At 46.5% G+C, this 24,987-nt stretch overlaps 1 protein-coding gene across 1 annotated transcript in view; it reads left to right on the top strand.

Moving 5' to 3' along the window:
• Positions 1 to 5,187: 5,187 nt before the first annotated feature.
• Positions 5,188 to 24,987, top strand: part of ZZZ3 (zinc finger ZZ-type containing 3) — a 125,962-nt gene continuing 106,162 nt past the window's right edge. The window contains 1 exon segment of the mRNA XM_038744960.1: positions 5,188 to 5,265. The gene's annotated coding sequence lies outside the window, so the exon portion shown is untranslated.

Raw genomic sequence — 24,987 nt, 5'->3', positions numbered from 1 at the left:
CTAGAAGGCTCTGAAAATTTGGATCGGCGTTCTCATGCAGTGAAGGGATCACGGTGGCAAGAGGGAACGGTGGTTTTAACGGTTAAATTCGATGGGCAAAAGACAGGGAAGCCAACAGAAGGGACCGAATGGGAACAGCGAATTCAGGGAATGTTGGATCTATGATCAATCAATCAATCGTATTTATTGAGTGCTTACTGTGTGCAGAGCACTGTGCTAAGCGCTTGGGAAGTACAAGTTGGCAACATATAGAGACAGTCCCTACCCAACAGTAATGGCCTTTAGTAGATGACTAGACTAGTAGTCTAGATGACTAGTAGAGCTTACTCTCTGGGGGCAGGGAATGTGTCTACCAACTTAATCTTGTACTCCCAAGTGCTTAGTACAGTGCTCTGCCCACAGCACTCAATAAATGCGATTGAATGAGGGGACGAGTGTAAATGGTACTTGAGTGAAATAGTGGTATTTGAGCACCCCCTACACCCCCTCTAGACTAAGCTCATTGTGGGCAGGGAATGTCTTTATTGTTATAGTGTACTCTCCCAGGTGCCCAACAGTGGGCTCACGGTCTAAAAGGGGGAGACAGAAAACAAAACCGAACGTATTAACAAAATAAAATAAATAGAATAGATATGTACAAGTAAAATAAATAAATAAATAAAATCAATAGAATCAACTGGGTACTGTTGGATATCCTAGGCTGGATAATGTTTTCAGGAGAAAGGGGTTGTCCATAGTGTGGAAGGCAGCTAAGAGGTCTAGGAAGGTTAGGATGGAATAGGGGCCATTGGATTTGTCAAAAAAAAAAAAGGTTATCAGTGACCTTAGGGCGGTTTCTGTGGAACAATAGTGGTGGGAAGAAAGGAAAGAAAATACCTTTTAAAGTTTGATACTATTGCTTTTTCTTAAGATATTTTATTGTCATTAAGATACTTGTATTGAAAATGAAAGTGTACCTAGAACAGATTAGCGTGTTCAAAGAAAAGAACCGAGCATCAGATACAGAGCTCAGAATGCTTTTTTGTAATAGATTTTTTTAAAGAATCCGAATTACACAGCTATTAGCAGAATTTAGAGTCCCTACCTATAATAATTCTTGGAACTTCATCAGAAATCTATTCATTGTTTTTAGAAAACAGGTACCAGGGTAACTTTCTAAAATACGTTAACCCTGATTCCAATCAATCAATCAGTCAATCAGAGCACTGTACTAAGCGCTTGGGAAGTACAAGTTGGCAACATATAGAGACGGTCCCTACCCAACAGTGGGCTCACAGTGTAGAAGGGGGAGACAGAGAACAAAACAAAACATATTAACAAAATAAAATAAATAGAATAGATATGTACAAGTAAAATAAATAGAGTAATAAATACATACAAACATGTATACATATATACAGGTGCTGTGGGGAAGGGAAGGAGGTAAGGCGGGGGGATGGACAGGGGGAGGAGATATGAGTCCAGATATGAGAAATAAAAATATCTGAGAAAAGTTCAATCCAAAACAGTTTCTTTTTCACCTTCCTATGTGGCTCAGGAGGCATTTAAAGTTGGCAACATATAGAGACGGTCCCTACCCAACAGTGGGCTCACAGTCTAGAAGGGGGAGACAGAGAACAAAACAAAACATATTAACAAAATAAAATAAATACAATAGATATGTACAAGTAAAATAAATAGAGTAATAAATACGTACAAACATATATACATATATACAGGTGCTGTGAGGAAGGGAAGGTGGGGGGGGATGGAGAGGGGGAGGAGATATGATTCCAATCAATCAATCGTATTTATTGAGCACTTACTGTGTGCAGAGCACACAGTATTTTGTTACCGTGTGCTGCCACTTGTCAGCTGTGTGACTTTGGGCAAATCACTTCTCTGTGGGGAAGAAAGGAAGAAAGAGAAAAAAGACAGAAAGAGAGAAAGGGAGTGAAAAAGAGAAAAAGAAAGAGAGAAAAAAGAGAAAAAGGAGAGAGAAAAAAGAGAGAGAAAAAGAAAAGAGAAAGAAAAAGAGAGAAAAAAAGAAAAAAGAAAGAGAAAGAAATAAAGAGAAAGAGCAAAACAGAGAGAGAAATGAGAAAGAGAAAAAGGGAAAGAAAAAGAGAAATAAAGAGAAGAGAGCAAGAGAGAAAGAGAAATAAAGAGAGAAACAGAAAGAGAGAAATAGAGAAGAGAAAAAAGAGAGAAAAAGAAAGAGAAAAAGGTGATAGAGAGAAAGGAAAAGGGAGACAGAAATAATAATAATAATAATGGCATTTATTGAGCGCTTACTATGTGCAAAGCACTGTTCTGAGTGCTGAAAGAGAGAGTGAGAAAGAGAAATAAAGAGAAAAAGAGAAAGAGAAATAAAGAGAGAAAGAAAAAGCAGCGTGAAGCAGCGTGGCTCAGTGGAAAGAGCCCGGGCTTTGGAGTCAGAGGTCACGGGTTCAAATCCCCGCTCCACCACTTGTCAGCTGTGTGACTTTGGGCAAGTCACTTCACTTCTCTGGGCCTCAGTTCCCTCATCTGTAAAATGGGGATGAAGACTGTGAGCCCCATGTGGGACAACCCGATCACCTTGTATCTCCCCAGCGCTTAGAACAGTGCTTTGCACATAGTAAGCGCTTAACAAATGCCATCCAAAAAAAAGAGAAATAAAGAGAAAAAGAGAGCAAGAGAAAGAGAAATAAAAAGAAAAAGAGAGAAACAGAGAGAGAGAGAAGTAGAGGGAGAAAGAGAAGAGAAAAAAGAAAAAGAGAAAAAGGAGATAGAGAAAGAAAAAGAAGAGGGAGACAGAAATAATAATAATAATGGCATTTATTGAGTGCTTACTATGTGCCCAGCACTGTTCTAAGCGCTGAACGAGCGAGAAAGAGAAATAAAGAGAAAAAGAGAAAGAGAAGGAAAGAGAAAGAGAAATAAAGAGAGAAAGAAAAAGCAGCGTGAAGCAGCATGGCTCAGTGGAAAGAGCCCGGGCTTTGGAGTCAGAGGTCACGGGTTCAAATCCCCGCTCCGCCACTTGTCAGCTGTGTGACTTTGGGCAAGTCACTTCACTTCTCTGGGCCTCAGTTCCCTCATCTGTAAAATGGGGATTAAGACTATGAGCCCCCCGTGGGACAACCTGATCACCTTGTATCTCCCCAGTGCTTAGAACAGTGCTTTGCACATAGTAAGCGCTTAACAAATGCCATAAAAAAAAGAGAAATAAAGAGAAAAAGAGAGGAAGAGAAAGAGAAATAAAAAGAAAAAGAGAGAAACAGAGAGAGAGAGAAGTAGAGGGAGAAAGAGAAGAGAAAAAGGAAAAAGAAAAAGGAGAAAGAGAAGAGAAAAAAGAAAAAGGAGAAAGATAAAAAGATTAAGAAAAAGAGGGAGAGACAGAAAAAATAATAATAATGGTATTTATTGAGTGCTTACTATGTGCAAAGCACTGTTCTAAGCGCTGAGAGCGAGAAAGAGAAATAAAGAGAAAAAGAGAAAGAGAAAGAAAGAGAAGGAAAGAGAAAGAGAAATAAAGAGAGAAAGAAAAAGCAGTGTGAAGTGGCGTGGCTCGGTGGAAAGAGCCTGGGCTTTGGAGTCAGAGAAAAAGAGTAAAAGGAGAAAGAGAAGAGAAAAAAGAAAAAGAAAGAGAAAAAGGAGAAAGATAAAAAGAGAAAGAAAAAGAGGGAGAGAGACAGAAATAATAATAATAATGGCATTTATTGAGCGCTTACTATGCGCCAAGCACTGTTCTAAGCGCTGAGAGAAAGCGAGAAAGAGAAAGAGAAAAAGAGAAAGAGAAAGAGAAATAAAGAAAGAAAAAGCAGCGTGAAGCAGTGTGGTCCAGTGGAAAGAGCCCGGGCTTTGGAGTCAGAGGAAAAGGAGAAAGAGAAGAGAAAAAAGAAAAAGAAAGAGGAAAAAGGAGAAAGATAAAAAGAGAAAGAAAAAGAGGGAGACAGAAATAATAATAATAATGGCATTTATTGAGCACTTACTATGTGCAAAACACTGTTCTAAGCGCTGAAAGAGCGAGAAAGAAATAAAGAGAGAAAGAGAAAGAGAAGGAAAGAGAAATAAAGAGAGAAACAGCAGCGTGAAGTGGCGTGGCTCAGTGGAAAGAGCCCGGGTTTTGGAGTCAGAGAAAAAGAGAAAAAGGAGACAGAGAAGAGAAAAAAGAAAAAGACAGAGAAAAAAGGAGAAAGATAAAAAGAGAAAGAAAAAGAGGGAGAGAGACAGAAATAATAATAATAATAATGGCATTTATTGAAGGTTTACTATGTGCCAAGCACTGTTCTAAGCGCTGAAAGAGAGCGAGAAAGAGAAATAAAGAGAAAAAGAGAAAGAGAAGGAAAGAGAGACAGAAAAAGCAGTGTGAAGCAGCGTGGCTCAGTGGAAAGAGCCCGGGCTTTGGAGTCAGAGAAAAGGGGAAAAAGGAGAAAGAGAAGAGAAAAAAGAAAAAGAAAGAGAAAAAGAGAAAGAAAAAGAGGGAGAGAGACAGAAATAATAATAATAATGGCATTTATTGAAGGTTTACTATGTGCCAAGCACTGTTCTAAGCGCTGAAAGAGAGAGCGAGAAAGAGAAATAAAGAGAAAAAGAGAAAGAGAAAGAGAGACAGAAAAAGCAGTGTGAAGCAGCGTGGCTCAGTGGAAAGAGCCCGGGCTTTGGAGTCAGAGAAAAGGGGAAAAAGGAGAAAGAGAAGAGAAAAAAGAAAAAGAAAGAGAAAAAGAGAAAGAAAGATAAAGAAAAAGAGGGAGGGAGGCAGATATAATAATAATAGTGGCATTTATTGAGCGCTTACTACGTGCCAAGCACTGTTCTGAGCGCTGAAAGAGCGAGCGAGAAAGAGAAATAGAGACAGAGGGCGAGAGAGCGTGTGCGCAGGCGCACTGTCCGCCGGCGGCCCGGGCTGCTGGGCGCCGCCGCCGGGGGGCGCTGTCCCCGCCGCCGCCCCGGGCCCGTTGGCCAAGGGCGCCCCTGCCGGCCGGCCGGCACACTGCGCGGGAAGCCGCCGCCACCGCCCCGTCGGACGGCCGCCCGGCCGGCAGGCTGCAGCGCCCCCCGCTGCCCAGTAGGCGGTGTAGTGAGCGGGGCCCGGCCGGGCGCGGGAGGGGAGGGGAGGGGAGGGGAGGGGAGGGGAAGGGAAAGGAAGGGAGGAGAAGGGAGGGGAGGGAGCGACACGACCGGAAGGAGCCGCCGGGGCTGCGGGAAGTGTCGGCGGCAGCGGCAGGAGCGGGAGGAGGCGGGGACCCCGCTGGAACCGACGCCGACCCGCTCTGGGGCCGCCTGACGCCGCCGGATCACCAAGTACGGGGCGCGGGGGTTGGGGGGCGGACGGACGGACGGACGGCGCGGGAGGTGCGGGGGATTGAGCGGCGAGACGAGACCCCCGGGCCGGGGGGAAGGAGGGGGGGGGCGCGGAGGGGCCCCACGTGGGGGGGGGGGAGGCTGCGTGCGCGCGGGAAGGGGAGTTCCAGACACGTGACGGGCGCGCGCGCGCGCGCTCCGGAACGGCGCACGTGACGGGCAGGGGGCGCCCCGGGGGCCACGTGACAGCCGGGGGGACAACGGCGGCCGGGGCGGGGGGCGGGGGGGGGGCGCCGTGCGCCAATGGACCAATGGGGAGCGCCCGGGCTCGGGGGTCAGAGGTCAGCGCTTCGAGCCCCGGCCCGCCCCACTCGCCTCCTCCAGGCGGCCTTCCCTCTCCTCCTCCTCCTCCCCACACCACTTAATAAACGACGATGGCGTTCGTGAAGCGCTTGCTATGCGCAAAGCACCCTTCTAAACGCCGGGGTAGGGGGGCTCACGGTATTAATTAATCCCCGTTTTACAGAGGAGGGAACTGAGGCCTAGAGAATAATCATAATAATAATGATAGCATGTGTTAATCCCCGTTTTACAGATGAGGGGGCCGAGGCCTAGAGAGTAATGATAATAATAATGATAGCATGTAGTAAGCGCTTGCTATGTGCAAAGCACTGCTCTAAACGCCGGGGAAGTGACCCTCCCCCACCACCCCCGGGGGGGCTCACAGTATTAATCCCCGTTTTACAGATGAGGGAACTTAGGCCTAGAGAATAACAACAATAATAATAATAATTATTATAGCATGTATTGAGCTCTTACTATGGGCAAAGCACTGTTCCAAACGCCGGGGAAGTTTATCCCCCCCCCCGGGGGGGGGCTCAGTATTAATCCCCGTTTTACAGATGAGGGAACCGAGGCCTAGAGAATAATGATAATAATAATAATAATAGCATGTGTTAAGCTCTTGCTATGGGCAAAGCACTGTTCTAAACGCCGGGGAAGTTTACTCCCCCCCCGGGGGAGGGGGGGCTCAGTATTAATCCCCGTTTTACAGATGAGGGAACTGAGGCCTAGAGAATAATAATAATAATGGTAGCATTCATTAATCCCCGTTTTACAGATGAGGGAACTGAGGCCTAGAGAATAGTAATAATAATAGTGATAGCATGCATTAAACGCTTACCATGTGCAAAGCACTGTTCTAAACGCCGGGGAAGTTACCCTCCCCCACCACCCCCGGGGGGCTCACAGTATTAATCCCCGTTTTACAGATGAGGGAACTGAGGCCAAGAGAATAATAATGATAATAATAATGATAGCATTCATTAATCCCCGTTTTACAGATGAGGGAACTGAGGCCTAGAGAATAAATAGTAATAATAATGATAGCATGTATTAAGCACTTACTATGCGCAAAGCACTGTTCTAAACGCCAGGGAAGTGACCCTCCCCCACCACCCCCGGGGGGCTCACAGTATTAATCCCCGTTTTACAGATGAGGGAACTGAGGTCTAGAGAATGATGATAATGATAGCATGTATTGAGCGCTTGCTATGTGCAAAGCACCGTTCTAAACGCCGGGGAAGTTACCCCCACAGGGTGGGCTCACAGTATTAATCCCCGTTTTACAGATGAGGGAACTGAGGCCTAGAGAATAACAATAATAATAATAATAATAATGATAGCATTCATTAATCCCCGTTTTACAGATGAGGGAACTAAGGACTAGAGAATAATAATAATAATAATAATGATAGCATGTATTAAACGCTTACTATGTGCAAAGCACCGTTCTAAACGCCGGGTAAGTTACCCCCCCCTGGGTGCTCACAGTATTAATCTCCATTTTACAGATGAGGGAACTGAGGCCTAGAGAATAGTAATAATAGTAATGATAGCATTTATCAAGCGCTTGCTATGTACAAGCACCGTTCTAAACGTCGGGGAAGTTACCCCCCCCCCCCCCCCCCCCCCGGGGGGCTCACAGTATTAATCCCCATTTTACAGATGAGGGTACTGAGGCCTAGATAATAATAATAATGATAGCATTTATTAAGCACTAACTATGTGCAAAGTACTGTTCTAAGCGTTGAGGAGGATACAAGGTGATCAGGTTGTCCCACGGGGGGCTCACAGTCAATCCCCATTTTACAGATGAGGGAACTGAGGCACAGAGATTGGCCAGAGTCACCCAGCTGACAGTTGGCGGAGCAGGGATTTGAGCCCATGACCTCTGACTCCAAAGCCCGGGCTCTTTCCAGTGAGCCACGCTGCTTCAGAGAAGTGAAGGGACTTGACCAAAGTCACCCAGTTGACAAGTGGCGGAGCAGGGATTTGAACCCACGACCTCTGACTGCAAAGCCCGGGCTCTTTGCCCTGAACTACGCTGCTTCTCTATTTGTACAGATTTATTACCCCATTTTACTTGTACATATTTACTATTCTATTTGTTCATTCATTCAATCGTATTTATTGAGCACTTACTGTGTGCAGAGCACTGTACTAAGTGCTTGTTAATGATGTGCATATAGCTCTAATTCTATTGGTTCTGACGATTTTGACACCCGTCTCCATGTTTTGTTTTGTTGTCTGTCTCCCCCTTCTAGACTGTGAGCCCATTGTTGGGTAGGGACCGTCTCTATCTGTACTTCCCAAGCGCTTAGTCGAGTGCTCTGCACACAGTAAGGGCTCAATAAATAATAGTAATAATAATAATGGTATTTGTTAAGCGCTTACTCTGTGCAAAGCACTGTTAAATACGATTGAATGAATTGAATGAATGAATTAACTGTGTGACCTTGGGTAAGTCACTTCACTTCTCTGTGCCCCATCTGTCAAATGGGGATGAAGACTGTGAACCCCATTTGGGACAACCTGATCACCTTGTATCCTTCCCAGCGCTTAGAACAGTGCTTTGCACATAGTAAGTGCTTTAACAAATGCCATCATCATCATTATTATTATTCTCTGGGCCTCAGTTCCCTCGTCTGTAAAATGGGGATTAAGACTGTGAGCCCGTTGTTGGGTGGGGACCGTCTCTATATGTTGCCGACTTGTACTTTCCAAGCGCTTAGTCCAGTGCTCTGCACACAGTAAGCACTCAATAAATACAACTGAATGAATGGATTGTTTGCTGTGTGACCTTGGGCAAGTCACTTCACTTCTCTGTGCCCCATTTGTCAAATGGGGATGAAGACTGTGAGCCCCATAAGGGACAACCTGGTCACCTTGTATCCTTCGCAGCGCTTAGAACAGTCTTTGCACGTAGTGCTTTAACAAATGCCATCATCATCATCATTATTATTATTATTATTCTCTGGGCCTCAGTTCCCTCGTCCGTAAAATGGGGATTAAGACCGTGAGCCCCATGTGGGACAACCTGATCACCTTGTCGTCTAGACTGTGAGCCCGTTGTTGGGTAGGGACCGTCTCTATATGTTGCCAACTTGTACTTCCCAAGCGCTTAGTACAGTGCTCTGCACACAGTAAGCGCTCAGTAAATATGATTGAATGAATGAATGAATCCTCCCCAGCGCTTAGAACAGTGCTTTGCACAAAGTAAGTGCTTAACAAATGCCATCATTATTATTATTCTCTGGGCCTCAGTTCCCTTGTCCGTCAAATGAGGATGAAGACTGTGAGCCCCATGTGGGACAACCTGATCACCCTGTATCCTCCCCAGCGCTTAGAACGGTGCTTTGCCCATAGGAAGCGCTTAACAAATGCCATCATTACTATTATTAATCTCTGGGCCTCAGTCCCCTCGCCTGTCAAATGGGGATGGAGACTGTGAGCCCCATGTGCGACAACCTGATCACCCTGTATCCTCCCCAGCGCTTAGAACGGTGCCTTGTCCGTAGGAAGTGCTTAACAAATGCCATCATTACTATTATTATTCTCTGGGCCTCAGTTCCCTCGTCTGTCAGATGGGGAGGAAGACTGTGAGCCCCATGTGGGACAACCTGATCACCCTGTATCCTCCCCAGCGCTTAGAACGGTGCTTTGCCCGTAGGAAGCGCTTACCAAATGCCATCATTACTATTATTAATCTCTGGGCCTCAGTTCCCTCGTCTGTCAAATGGGGATGAAGAGTGTGAGCCCCATGTGGGACAGCCTGATCACCCTGTATCCTCCCCAGCGCTTAGAACGGTGCTTTGCCCGTAGGAAGCGCTTAACAAATGCCATCGTTACTATTATTATTCTCTGGGCCTCAGTTCCCTCGCCTGTCAAATGGGGAGGAAGACTGTGAGCCCCATGTGGGACAACCTGATCACCCTGTATCCTCCCCAGCGCTTAGAACGGTGCTTTGCCCATAAGAAGCGCTTAACAAATGCTATCATTATTATTCTTCTCTGGGCCTCAGTTCCCTCGTCTGTCAAATGGGGGTGAAGACTGTGAGCCCCCCGTGGGACAACCTGATCACCCTGTATCCTCCCCAGCGCTTAGAACAGGGCTTTGCCCGTAGGAAGCGCTTAACAAATGCCATCGTTACTATTATTAATCTCTGGGCCTCAGTTCCCTCGTCTGTCAAATGGGGGTGAAGACTGTGAGCCCCATGTGGGACAGCCTGATCCCCCTGTATCCTCCCCAGCGCTTTGAACGGTGCTTTGACCGTAGTAAGCGTTTAATTATTATTATGATTATTATGATTATTATGATTCTAGAGTGCGCCCTTAGGCCTGTGAAGGGAGTGGGCCTGAGGCGCCCGAGCGCGTGGCCGTTGGCCCGGCCGTTTGGAGAGGCCCAACTGGGGCTCGAGCGGCCATCTTGGCGTCGCGCGGCGGCGCGATGGGAGAGTCTCGCGAGAGCGGGGGCGCGCGCGTGCGCACACCGTCGCGCGGCCGTGCGCGCGGGCGTCTCGGGGCCCAGTGGGCTCCCGCCCTCCCTCTCTCTCCCCTCAGACTCGCAGCCCCCGTCCCCCCTTCTCCTGCCCTCCCCCAAAAATAACAATAATCATAATCAATCAATCAATCGCCTACTGTGTGCAGAGCAATCAATCAATCGTATTTATTGAGCGCTTACTGTGTGCAGAGCACTGTATTAAGCGCTTGGGAAGTACAAATTGGCAACATCTAGAGCCCAACAGTGGGCTCACAGTCTAAAAGGGGGAGACAAGAGAACAAAACCAAACATACTAACAAAATAAAATAAATAGATATGGACAAGTAAAATAAATAAATAAAGGAATAGAGTAATAAATATGTACAAACATAGATACAGGTGCTGTGGGGAAGGGAAGGAGGGAAGATGGGGGGATGGAGAGGGGGACGAGGGGGAGAGGAAGGAAGGGGCTCAGTCTGGGAAGGCCTCTTGGAGGAGCACTGGACTAAGCGCTTGGGAAGTCCAAGTTGGCAACATCTAGAGACAGTCCCTACCCAACAGTGGGCTCACAGTCTTAAAGATATAATAATCTAAAAGATTATAATGATAATGCCGTTTATTAAGCGCTTACGATGCACAAAGCACTGAGGCGGTGTTGGTTACAAGGTGACCAGGTTGTCCCCCAGGGGGGTCACTGTCTTCATCCCCGTTTTACAGAGGAGGGAACTGAGGCCCAGAGAATAATAATAAGGATGGCATTAGCGCTTAACATGTGCAAAGTGCTGTTCCTAGCGCTGGGGAGGTTACAAGGTGACCACGTTGTCAATCAATCAATCAGTCATATTTATTGAGCTCGTGCTGTGTGCAGAGCACTGGACTAAGTGCTTGGGAAGTCCAAGTTGGCAACATCTAGAGACAGTTCCTACCCAACAGTGGGCTCACAGTCTAAAAGATATAATAATCTAAAAGATTATAAAGATAATGCCATTTATTAAGCACTTACAATGTGCAAAGCACTGAGGCGGTGTTGGTTACAAGGTGATCAGGTTGTCCCCCGGGGGGGGGTCACTGTCTTCACCCCCGTTTTACAGAGGAGGGAAATGAGGCCCAGAGAATAGTAATAATAATGATGGCATTTGTTTAGCGCTTACCAGGTGCAAAGCGCTGTTCCTAGCGCTGGGGAGGTTACAAGGTGACCAGGTTGTCAATCAATCAATCAGTCGTATATATTGAGCGCTTGCTGTGTGCAGAGCACTGGACTAAGCGCTTGGGAAGTCCAAGTTGGCAACATCTAGAGACGGTCCCTACCCAACAGCGGGCTCACAGTCTAGAAGATGTAATAATAATCTAAAAGATTATAATGATAATGCCGTTTATTAAGCGCTTACGATGTGCAAAGCACTGAGGCGGTGTTGGTTACAAGGTGATCAGGTTGTCCCCCAGGGGGGTCACTGTCTTCACCCCCGTTTGACAGAGGAGGGAACTGAGGCCCAGAGAATAATAATAATGATGGCATTTATTTAGCGCTTACCATGTGCAAAGCGCTGTTCTAAGCGCTGGGGAGGTTACAAGGTGACCAGGTTGTCAATCAATCAATCAGTCGTATTTATTGAGCGCTTACTGTGTGCAGAGCACTGGACTAAGCGCTTGGGAAGTCCAAGTTGGCAACATCTAGAGACAGTTCCTACCCAACAGTGGGCTCACAGTCTAAAAGATATAATAATCTAAAAGATTATAATGATAATGCCATTTATTAAGCGCTTACAATGTACAAAGCACTGAGGCGGTGTTGGTTACAAGGTGATCAGGTTGTCCCCCAGGGGGGTCACTGTCTTCACCCCCGTTTGACAGAGGAGGGAACTGAGGCCCAGAGAATAATAATAATGATGGCATTTGTTTAGCGCTTAACATGTGCAAAGCGCTGTTCCTAGCGCTGGGGAGGTTACAAGGTGACCACGTTGTCAATCAATCAATCAATCGTATATATTGAGCGCTTGCTGTGTGCAGAGCACTGGACTAAGCGCTTGGGAAGTCCAAGTTGGCAACATCTAGAGACAGTCCCTACCCAACAGTGGGCTCACAGTCTAAAAGATATAATAATCTAAAAGATTATAATGATAATGCATTTATTAATCAATCAATCAATCAATCAATCGTATTTATTGAGCGCTTACTATGTGCAGAGCACTGTACTAAGCGCTTGGGAAGTACAAATTGGCATCACATAGAGACAGTCCCTACCCGATAGTGGGCTCACAGTCTAAAAGGGGGAGACAGAGAACAGAACCAAACATACCAACAAAATAAAATAAGTAGGATAGAAATGTACAAGTAAAATAAATAAATAAATAAATAAACAGAGTAATAAATATGTACAACCATATATACATATATACAGGTGCTGTGGGGAAGGGAAGGAGGTAAGACAGGGGGATGGAGAGGGGGACGAGGGGGAGAGGAAAGAAGGGGCTCAGTCTGGGAAGGCCTCCTGGAGGAGGTGAGCTCTCAGCAGGGCCTTGAAGGGAGGAAGAGAGCTAGCTTGGCGGAGGGGCAGAGGGAGGCCATTCCAGGCCAGGGAGAGGACGTGGGCCGGGGGTCGATGGCGGGACAGGCGAGAGCGAGGTACGGTGAGGAGATTAGTGGTGGAGGAGCGGAGGGTGCGGGCTGGGCTGGAGAAGGAGAGAAGGGAGGTGAGGTAGGAGGGGGCGAGGGGATGGACAGCCTTGAAGCCGACAGTGAGGAGTTTTTGCCTGATGCGCAGATTGATCGGTAGCCATTGGAGGTTTTTGAGGAGGGGAGTGATATGCCCAGAGCGTTTCTGGACAAAGATAATCTGGGCAGCAGCATGAAGTATGGATTGTAGTGGAGAGAGACACGAGGATGGGAGATCAGAGAGATGGGTGATGCAGTAGTCCAGACGGGATAGGATGAGAGCTTGAATGAGCAGGGTAGCAGTTTGGATGGAGAGGAAAGGGCGGATCTTGGCAATGTTGCGGAGCTGAGACCGGCAGGTTTTGGTGACGGCTCTTACAATGTGCAAAGCACTGAGGCGGTGTTGGTTACGAGGTGATCAGGTTGTCCCCCAGGGGGGTCACTGTCTTCACCCCCGTTTGACAGAGGAGGGAACTGAGGCCCAGAGAATAATAATAAGGATGGCATTTGTTTAGCGCTTACCATGTGCAAAGCGCTGTTCTAAGCGCTGGGGAGGTTACAAGGTGACCAGGTTGTCAATCAATCAATCAGTCGTATTTATTGAGCGCTTACTGTGTGCAGAGCACTGTACTAAGCGCTTGGGAAGTCCAAGTTGGCAACATCTAGAGACAGTTCCTACCCAACAGTGGGCTTACAGTCTAAAAGATATAATAATCTAAAAGATTATAATGATGATGCCATTTATTAAGCGCTTACAATGTACAAAGCACTGAGGCGGTGTTGGTTACAAGGTGACCAGGTTGTCCCCCGGGGGGGGTCACTGTCTTTACCCCCCTTTGACAGAGGAGGGAACTGAGGCCCAGAGAATAATAATAAGGATGGCATTTGTTTAGCGCTTACCAGGTGTAAAGCACTGTTCTAAGTGCTGGGGAGGTTACAAGGTGACCAGGTTGTCAATCAATCAATCAGTCGTATTTATTGAGCGCTTGCTGTGTGCAGAGCACTGGACTAAGCGCTTGGGAAGTCCAGGTTGGCAACATCTAGAGACAGTCCCTACCCAACAGTGGGCTCACAGTCTAGAAGATGTAATAATAATCTAAAAGATTATAATGATAATGCCATTTATTAAGCGCTTACAATGTGCAAAGCACTGAGGCGGTGTTGGTTACAAGGTGATCAGGTTGTCCCCCAGGGGGGTCACTGTCTTCACCCCCGTTTGACAGAGGAGGGAACTGAGGCCCAGAGAATAGTAATAATAAGGATGGCATTTGTTTAGCGCTTACCAGGTGCAAAGCACTGTTCCTAGCGCTGGGGAGGTTACAAGGTGACCAGGTTGTCCCCCGGGGGGCTCACAGTCTTCACCCCCATTTTATAGAGGAGGGTACTGAGGCCCAGAGAATAATAATGATGGCATTTGTTTAGCGCTTACCATGTGCAAAGCACTGTTCTAAGCGCTGGGGAGGTTACAAGGTGATCAGGTTGTCCCCCAAGGGGCTCACAGTCTTCATCCCCATTTTACAGAGGAGGGAACTGAGGCCCAGAGATTAATCATAAGGATGGTATTTATTAAGCACTCACTATGGGCAAAGCACTGTTCTAAGCACTGGGGAGGTTACAAGGTGATCAGGTTGTCCCCCAGGGGGGTCACAGTCTTCATCCCCATTTTACAGAGGAGAGAACTGAGGCCCAGAGAATAATAATAATGATGGCATTTGTTTAGCGCTTACCATGTGCAAAGCACTGTTCTAAGCACTGGGGAGGTTACAAGGTGATCAGGTTGTCCCCCAAGGGGCTCACAGTCTTCATCCCCATTTTACAGAGGAGGGAACTGAGGCCCAGAGAATAATCATAAGGATGGTATTTATTAAGCGCACACTATGGGCAAAGCACTGTTCTAAGCACTGGGGAGGTTACAAGGTGATCAGGTTGTCCCCCAGGGGGGTCACAGTCTTCATCCCCATTTTACAGAGGAGGGAACTGAGGCCCAGAGAATAATAATAACAATAATAATGGCATTTGTTTAGTGCTTAACCATGTGCAAAGCACTGTTCTAAGCACTGGGGAGGTTACAAGATGACCAGGTTGTCCCCCGGGGGGGGGGTGGTGTCACAGTCTTCATCCCCATTTTACAGAGGAAGGAACGGAGGCCCAGAGAATAATAATAATAATAATGATGGCATTTGTTTAGCACTTACCATGTGCAAAGCACTGTTCTAAGCGCTGGGGAGGTTACAAGGTGATCAGGTTGTCCCCCGGTGGGGGGCTCACAGTCCTCATTTGACAGAGGAGGGAACTGAGGCCCATAGAATAATAATAATAATAATGATGGCATTTGTTTAGCACTTACCATGTGCAAAGCACTGTTCTAAGCACTGGGGAGGTTACAAGGTGACCAGGTTGTCCCCCGGCGGGGGTGGGGGGGGCTCACAGTCTTCATCCCCATTTTACAGAGGAGGGAACTGAGGCCCAGAGAAGAAGAATAATGATGGCATTTGTTGAGTGCTTACTATGTGCAAAGCACTGGTCTAAGTGCTAATAATAATAATAACAATAATGGCATTTGTTTAGCGCTTACCATGTGCAAAGCAACTGTTCTGAGCACTGGGGAGGTTACAAGGTGATCAGGTTGTCCCTCGGGATGGGGGGGGGGGGGGCGGTCACAGTCTTCTCCCCCATTTTATAGGGGAGGGAACTGAGGCCCAGAGAATAATAATAATAATGATGGCATTTGTTAAGCGCTTACTATGTGCGAAGCACTGCTCTAAGCGCTGGGGAGGTTACAAGGTGATCAGGTTGTCCCCTGGGGGGGGGGGTGGGGGGGCTCACAGTCTTCATTTGACAGACAAGGGAATTGAGGCCCAGAGAATAATAATAATGATGGCATTTGTTAAGCACTGACTATGGGCAAAGCCCTGTTCTAAGCGCTGGGGAGGATACAAGGTGTTCAGGTTGTCCCACATGGGGCTCACAGTCTTCATCCCCATTTTACAGAAGAGGGAACTAAAGCCCAGAGAATAATAATAATAATAGTAATAATAATAATAGCATTTGTTTAGTGCTTACTATGTGCAAAGCACTGTTCTAAGCACTGGGGAGGTTTCAAGGTGATCAGGTTGTCCCCCGGGGGGTCACAGTCTTCATCCCCATTTTACAGAGGAGGGAATTGAGGCCCAGAGAATAATAATAATATTCATTCCTTCATTCAATCTTATTTATTAAGCGCTTACTGTGTGCAGAGCACTGTACTAAGCGCTTGGGAGGTACAAGTTGGCAACGTAATAATAATAACGGCATTTGTTTAGCGCTTACTATGTGCAAAGCACTGTTCTAAGTGCTGGAGAGGTTACAAGGTGACCAGGTTGTCCCCCGGGGGGGGCTCACAGTCTTCATCCCCATTTTACAGAGGAAGGAACTGAGGCCCAGAGAATAGTAATAATAATGATGGCATTTGTTAAGCGCTTGCTATGTGCAAAGCACTGTTCTAAGCGCTGGGGAGATTACAAGGTGATCAGGTTGTCCCCCAGGAGGGGTCACAGTCTTCATCCTCATTTGACAGAGGAGGGAACTGAGGCCCAGAGAATAATAATAATAATAATGACGGCATTTGTTTAGCGCTTACCATGTGCAAAGCACAGTTCTAAGCGCTGGGGAGGTTACAAGGTGATCAGGTTGTCCCCCGGGGGGGACTCCCAGTCTCACCCCCATTTTACAGAGGAGAGAACTGAGGCCCAGAGAGTAGTAATAATAATAATAATGGCATTTGTTTAGCGCTTACTGTGTGCAAAGCACTGTTCTAAGCGCTGGGGAGGTTACAAGGTGATCAGGTTGTCCCCCTGGGGGCTCACAGTCTTCATCCCCATTTTCCAGATGAGGTCACTGAGGCACAGAGAAGTGAAGTGAGTTGCCCAAAGTCACCCAGATGACAAGTGGCGGACCTCTGATTCCAAAGCCCGGGCTCCTTCCACTGAGCCACGCTGCTTCTCTGTATGCTTGTGGGTTTGGGTTTGTTTTAAAAAAAACAAACAAAAAAACTAAATTAGACTTCGGGTAAACCCAAAAGCTTTCCACCAAGTATTTCAATCATAGAATTCCAGAAGTAGCTTTAGTCAGGATTAGTTTAACAGAGGACTGGAATAACTTCACCTCATTTCAAAAAGTGCATATATCAAAATTCCCTAATTCCCCCACTTTGGGCGTAATTTTCGCAACCCCCAAAGAAGGGAGAAGCTGTTATGTGAGGAATTGTGTGTAGCAGTAAGGGGAGCCGGAGCAAAAAGGAGATGTAAAGGAGGGGAGAAGGAAGAGAAAGGTAAGAGGGCACCAGGGGCTGCCTCTTACTTCACTTGTGCCTTCCCAAGTAGGGCATGCAAGGAAATCCTGCACTCGAGGAGGAATTATGCTAACCTCTCCTTCCTTCTTCCTAATCCTGGCTCCCCCACTTGTCTTCTCTGTGACCTTGGGCAAGTCACTTCACTTCTTTGCCTCAGTTCCCTCATCTTAAAATGGGGATGGACTGAAACCTACGTGGGACAGTGCCTGTGTCCAACCTGATTAGCATGTGTCTACCCGAGCGCTTGGAACAGTGGTTGACCCATAGTAAAATCTTAACAAACATCATCATTTTTACTATCGTGTTCTCCTCTTCCTATCCCGGAGTGTTTCCCAAACTCCCATGGCATGAACCTTTCTTCTTGGCCTGATGAAAAGTTGGGAGCCGCGAGTCAGAGACAGAATATGAAATTGAGAGCCTAATGGAAAGAACACAGAACCCATGTCCGAATCCCAGCTCTTCCACTTGCTTTGTGACCTTGGGCAAGTCACCTAAGTTCTCTTTGCCTGTTTCCCCATCTGTAAAATTTGTCTTCCAGACAGACCATCTGTCTTCCCAGGTGGAACAGGGAATGTGTCTGACCTGATTACCGCGTGTCTTCCCCGGCACTTAGTATAACGCTTAGCAAAGAGGAAGCGTTTAAACAAAAGCCACAGGTATTATTTGGGGCTACCCACCCATCTCCTCTACCTACCCCAGAGCGTGCTGGTATCACCACTTAAAATTACTGGTTCACCCCCACTCACATCTTTTATTTCAAAAAGTCACTCTCGGGGGTTGGGATTATTTGGAGGCAGTTCCGAAAGGAATACCTGAATGCAGATTGGATTGACGTCCTAGTAAGAGGCAGTGTGGCGTACTGGGTGGCGCACGGGCCTGGAGTCAGAAGGTCATGGGTTCTAATCCCAGCTCTGCCACTTGGCTGCTGTGTGACCTTGGACGAGTCACTTCACTTCTGTGGGCCTCAGTTACCTCATCTGTAAAATGGGGGTTGAGACCGTTGAGACCGTGAGCCCCATGTGGGACAGGGGCTATGTCTGACCTGATGAACTTCTTATCTGCCGTGGTTCTTAGAACGGAGCTTGGGACGTAGTAAGCGCTTAACAAGTTCCATAATTATTGTTGTTATTTTATTATCATTATTAAAGAGTTATTGTTTCACTATAAAAGTGTGATTAGACTAAGCTAGTTATGGGCAAGTGCTTAGTAAAGTGCTCGGCACATAGTAAGCATTCGGTAAATACGATTGATGGACTATATCTGACAGTGTTCAAATGGCAGCTCTTGTCTCAATCCTCTCTAGATTAGTAATCACTAGTTATTGCTAGGACAGCTTTCTAGAAATGAAAATTTAAACAGTGCAGTTTGACCTTGCATTTTTCCTTCTGATTTACACATGGTTTTCGATCCATGGTCGCTGGTTGCAGTGTAGAGCAATTCTTATGTGTAATATTAGGCTAGTAAACTGAACGATACCTGCAGAAAGCGTCATTCCGTGACTTAAGTCTGTGAGCCTCAAATTTCATCAAGCAATTTAGCAAGAGTATAGAAGTCAGGCAATTATTTAGAATAGTTGTCTTTGAGTACTGTGTTCACCTGTGTAAAATGAGGAGTGTCACAGGAGCATTGTGGGGAAAAAGGTCACGTGTCGGGTGTTTTTTTTCTCCCAACTTGTGCTTTCTTTGACTTTTTTCTTCTTTCGTCATCATCTTTCCCATTCCTCCCATTATTATTTCCCCGTGGGAGGGGCACATGTCTATTAGGGGAGGAATTTGGAAAAGTGGGGAGGGCATGGCGCAAGCCTCGGCAGGACGGTGGGTGATGGTGTGAACTGGAGAAAGGGATGTGGTGGGACTGTGGAGGAAGAAGGGGGAGCGGAAGCGAGAAAGGAGGGAAATGAGCCCGAGCAACGGAAAAAAACGTAGAAAGGTAATCCTGGGTGGGTGCTGAGTTGGGCCCCGGGAGAGGAGGTTCAGAATAATCAGAAGGCGTAGCCACGGCGAAGCAGGTGATTTTGAAGGACCACTTCCAGAATCACCCGGTCTCCAAAGGCCACTTTCTGATAAAGAATCAGGCCCAAAGAACACTGTTGCAAATCTGTGGCACGATGTACTGTGTTTGTCTTGCCGCAACCTCGTTAAATAGCTGTTCGATATAATGTTGCAAACTCCTTTTGGACGGATGATGGGGAACGCAAGTAGGGCTTGAAATTCAGTGTACGGTTTCCAGGTTACTGCCGAGGGCGACAAGATTTGGGCCGGCAGTTGGGCTGTTTTGGCAGCCCGGCCGTGTATTTGGGCAGGCCTCAAACCCCTAATCTGATGTGTGCATGGAAATGTATCCCCCCCGTCCTTGTTCCTTTGAAGGACGCCGGCATCCTGCCGGCTGATGGTTGGACTCTGCTAGTGGAGTTGGGGAAGGGGATTAGGAAAGGAAATTCCTCTGCAAGGGATGAGAAAATGTGGGGAAGGCGGTGTGTTCCAGAGGCCTGCAGAAATATACTCCCAGTGCTGTTGTTTACTTTCATGTACGTTTTCTCCTCCCTCTAGCCTAATAATAATAATAATGTTGGTATTGGTTAAGCGCTTACTATGTGCAAAGCACTGTTCTAAGCGCTGGGGGGAATACAAGGAGATGAGGTGGTCCCATGTGGGGCTCACAGTCTCAATCCCCATTTTACAGATGAGGGAACTGAGGCACAGAGAAGTGAAGCGACTTGCCCAAGGTCACACAGCAGACATGTGGGGGAGGCGGGACTCGAACCCATGGCCTGTGACTCCCAAGCCCGCGCTCTTTCCACTGAGCCACGCTGCTTAGAACCCTGAACCTCAGTGCCTGTGTTAATGTTTGTTGCTTGTAACTTTTTTGGTCCTAGAGATCTTATTGCTTTATATATATATGTGTATATATATATATATATATATATATATATATATATATATATATATAATCAGCTACTTTATAGCTGATTCTTATCAAAAATTTTTAAGTCATCGTTAGGTATTTTTTCAAATGTTGAGTGTATTCATGAGTCTGAGTTTAGTTATTACTGATTACTTAGAAAAATATCTCCTCCTTCTCCCCCCTCAGAGCCCCACAGCAATTATGGATGTATCCATAGTTTATTTATATTCGTGTCTGTCTAGACTGTAGACTGTAAACTCCTTATGGGCAGGGAATGTGTTTGTTTTATTGTTGTATTCTCCCAAGCACTTATTTCGGTGCTCTGCATACAGTGAGGGCCCAAAAGTTATAATTGATTCAGTTTTAACCAGTTGCTTGAAGTGGTTTGTTTTTTAAAACTTAACTCTCAGAGATGTTACCAGTCACCTGAAAATTAAATTCTACAGCATCTGCTTTAAATTACTGTAGGATCTACTAATTCTCTCTTGAAAGATATGAAGTATTTTGTGTAAGAATGAAAAATCCTACAGAGAATACATGTTAAATAAAACTATTAAATTTAATACGAGTCTAGGTAGAAAATCTGCTAGGAAGCCATCTCATCTACTAATGAAAAGATTCAGATTAGGTTTATCTAGAGGAATTCCAGATTTTATTGAACTTTTGGGGAGGTTCTTAAGATTTTTTTAAAAGGTGATAGCTTTTTTTTGTCAGTTGCATAAGCTTTTAGTGAAGTTCTGAGAAATCACCATTTTTGTTGAACGCATCACAAATCTGGCATGTTTCCCACCACATTAGGTTCATAAAATTGGCATGTGTTTTCTTCCAGAGTTAAATGAATTCATGACTGAACTTGGATTGTTTGGTAACCCATCATTTGGCTGGAACCTGCCCATCTGCGTGGGTTTTCCTGTTCCTCCCGACTTTTCTTTTAACACTTTCTGCCATCTCTAAGTGTTGTGAACCAGTCATTTGTTGAACTATCAAATTTATTATTTTTGAACTTTCGTGAGTAAAAATTCATTTAAATTCAGCTTTTGAATTTTTTTTTTGGTCACCTGAATTAATATGTAGAAAACCCTTTTTTTTACTTGTTACTCTGTATCCCATAAAACACAGACTAAACTACTGAACTGGGTCAGATCAAGGGTATATCCAGCCCACACATATCCAGCCTATGCCGCCCTGGACAGTCCCTCCAAAGGATGCACAAAGGAACAGTGTGTTTGCCTCTAGACTGGAAGTTCCCTGTGGACAAGGGAACAGGGCTATCGACTCTATTGTATCGTATTTTTCCAGTTGCTTAGTTCAGCACCCTGCACAAAGTGAGCACTCGATCAGTACTGTCGACTGATTGGTGAATCGCCCTCTCTATTAACCATCCTCATGTTTAGGGATGTTATTTTCAACATTCCTGACTTTTTCCGTGCTAACATCTCATTTATGGTTCTATTTTCCTTGACTTTGTCATCTTCTCTGTGAACTGTTGCTACTTCTCCAAACGTGACTAGCCACCCAGCTCTTGCTGTCGGTTTCAGAGCCAACTGAACCCTGCTCGGGATCATTCAATCAATCAATCAATCAAGTTTATTGAGCACTTACTGTGTGCAGAGCACTGTACTAAGCGCTTGGGAAGTACAAGTTGGCAACATATAGAGATGGTCCCTACCCAACAGTGGGCTCACAGTCTAGAAGGGAGAGACAGAGAACAAAACCAAACATATTAACAAAATAAAATAAATAGAATAGATATGTACAAGTAAAATGAATAGAGTAATAAATACGTACAAACATATATACATATATACAGGTGCTGTGGGGAAGGGAAGGAGGTAAGGCGGGGGGGGGTGGAGAGGGGAAGGAGGGGGAGAGGAAGGAGGGGGCTCAGTCTGGGAAGGCCTCCTGGAGGAGGTGAGCTCTCAGTAGGGCCTTGAAGGGAGGAAGCGAGCCAGCTTGGCGGATAGGCAGAGGGAGGGCATTCCAGGCCCGGGGGTCGACGGCGGGACAGGCGAGAACGAGGCACAGTGAGGAGATTAGCGGCAGAGGAGTGGAAGGTTTGGGCTGGGCTGGAGAAGGAGAGAAGGGAGGTGAGGTAGGAGGGGGCGAGGGGATGGACAGCCTTGAAGCCCAGGGTGAGGAGTTTCTGCCTGATGCGCAGATTGATTGGTAGCCACTGGAGATTTTTGAGGAGGGGAGTAACATGCCCAGAGCGTTTCTGGACAAAGACAATCCGGGCAGCAGCGTGAAGTATGGATTGAAGTGGGGAGAGACAAGAGGATGGGAGATCGGAGAGGAGGTTGATACAGTAATCCAGATGGGATAGGATGAGAGCTTGAACGAGCAGGGTAGCAGTTTGGATGGAGAGGAAAGGACAGATCTTGGCAATGTTGCGGAGCTGAGACCGGCAGGTTTTGGTGACGGCTTGGATGTGAGGGGTGAACGAGAGAGCGGAGTTGCGGATGACACCAAGGTTGCGGGCTTGTGAGACGGGAAGGATGGTAGTGCCGTCAACAGTGATGGGAAAGTCAGGGAGAGGGCAGGGTTTGGGAGGGAAGACAGGGAGTTCAGTCTTGGACATGTTAAGTTTTAGGTGGCGGGCAGACCTCCAGATGGAGATGTCCTGAAGGCAGGAGGAGATGCGAGCCTGGAGGGAGGGGGAGAGCAGGGGCAGAGATGTAGATCTGGCTGTCATCCGCATAGAGATGATAGTTGAAGCTGTGGGAGCGAATGAGGTCACCAACCCTACTTGCAGGGATCGTGCCTATCAACTACCTTGAATATACCCCGGCCCTTAGAAAAGTGCTTGATACATGGTAAGTGCTTAACAAATGTGATGATGATTATTATTGTATTGTACTCTCCCAAGCACTTAATACGGTGCCCTGTGTAAAAGGATGCGCTCAGTAAATGCCAGTCAATCAATGGTAGTTAATAATAATAAAAATAATAATTGTAGTATTTAAGCAAATCAGGTTGGACACAGTCCCTGTCCCCTATTGGGCTCACAGTCTTCATCATCATCATCATCATCAATCGTATTTATTGAGCGCTTACTGTGTGCAGAGCACTGTGCTAAGCGCTTGGAAAGTACAAGTTGGCAACATAATCCCCAAGATGAGGTAACTGAGGCACAGAGTAGTGAAGTGACTTGCCCAAGGTCACACAAGCAGACAAGTGGCAGAGTCAGGATTAAAACCAATGACCTGATTCCCAGCCCCGTGCCCTAGCCACTAAACCGTGGTGCAGTGACTGCAGAGCACTGTAGTAAATGCTTGGGAGAGTACAATACAAGAGAGCTGGTGGGCACATTCCCTGCCTGTAAGGAGCTTTCAGTCTAAAAGGGGAGGCAGACATAGAAATTAGTTACGGACATGTCCTTAAGTGCTGTGGGACTGATGGTGTGATGACTGCCAAGTGCTGAAAGGGTACAGATCTGAGTGCAGAGGCAATTTTAGAAAGGTGAGGGAGGAGGGGGAAATGAGGGCTTAGCTGGGGAAGGCTTCTTGGGGGAAGTGTGATTTTTTTTGGGGGGGGGTAAGGCTTTAAAGATGGGGAGAGTGTTGAACTGTTGGATATGAATGAGGAGGACGTTGACAAGGAGTTGGCATAGAGGCTGATGAGATTGAAGTATAGTGAGTAGGTGGGGTTAGAGGAGCAAAGTGTGCAGTCTGGGCTGTAGTGGAAGTCAGTGAGGTGAAGCAGAGGGGAAGAGCCGATTGAGTACTTTAAAGCAGGTAAAGAATTTGTATTTGACACCATTGATTCATTGACCCCACTTTCACTGCACTCTCTCTTCTAGACTGTTGATAAATATGCTAAATAAAACCTGTCTTTGCACCAGTTCCTGGATGACCCCCATCTTTTGGAATTTTCCAACCCGGAAAGTTGGCCACTATCTCTACCCTCTGTTGCCATTATTTTATCTAATCTTCATGCTAGAATGGTCCTTCTGAGTCCTTGATAATATAAACTTTATAGTAAATTTAATCTTTCCGCCAAGAATAGAAGTGACCCTGGTGATAGCTTGCAGGCGGGGATGCATTTGCTGAAGTTTGGGCCCAGAGTTGAATCAGGTGGTCGGAGGGTGGGGGCGAAGGGGGCCTGCCATTGGACTCTCGTGGTGTCATTACAGTACCACCAGTCTGAATGGTGGCAGATATCGGGGACCCATGGGTGGCCTTGACCTTTGGTGGGGGGGTGAGGGGGTGCGGGAACGGGGAGCAGGAGCCAGCAGGACTTCTGCTGTAACCAAGTGGCATTTCCTGAAGTGCTTTACCTTCCCCCGTGCTTACCACACTTAGCCCTTGGCCTGCTCTTCTGACAGACAGCAAAGGTGGTGTTGGGTGAGGGTGGAGGGCAGGGAACATGTCTGGGTTTTTTTTTTTTTTTTTAAAAGAAACCTTTTTCCCTTTTTCCCTTATGACCCTTTCCCCCAAAATGCTCCTGTGACACTCCTCATTTTACGCAGATGAACATAGTAGTCAAAGACAACTATTCTAAATAATTGCCTGACTTCTGTACTCTTGTTAAATTACTTGATGGAAGGTCCGTCTGTAGTGACACCCTGGATTATGGGACACCCCATGAGTAAACATACACACGCGCACAAGGGCTGCTTCCCTCACCGATCCTTGGCGGCTTTGACTCCACCATTGTCTGCCGTGTGACCTTGGGCAGGTTACTTCACTTCTCTGGGCCTGTTAGCTCATCTGGAAAATGGGAATTGAGACCGTGAGCCCCACTGTGTCCAACCCGATTTGCTTGTATCCACCCCAGTGCTTAGTACAGTGCCCGGCATATAATAAGCACTTAACAAGTACCACAGTTATTATCATTGTTATTACAGGGTCTGGCACATAGGGCTGAGCAAATGCCTTTATTATTATTATTATTATTCACTTAGTCTCATCTCCAAATAGCCTTTTAAACCCCAAGCGTGTTGCCCATTCTCATTCAGTCATTCAGTTGTCTCTATTGAGTGCTTACTATGTGTGAAGCACTGTACTCCACAGTGT

Source organism: Tachyglossus aculeatus, chromosome 4, assembly GCF_015852505.1.
Source record: "Tachyglossus aculeatus isolate mTacAcu1 chromosome 4, mTacAcu1.pri, whole genome shotgun sequence".
Taxonomy (NCBI): domain Eukaryota; kingdom Metazoa; phylum Chordata; class Mammalia; order Monotremata; family Tachyglossidae; genus Tachyglossus; species Tachyglossus aculeatus.
This window is presented reverse-complemented; position numbering and strand designations above follow the sequence as displayed.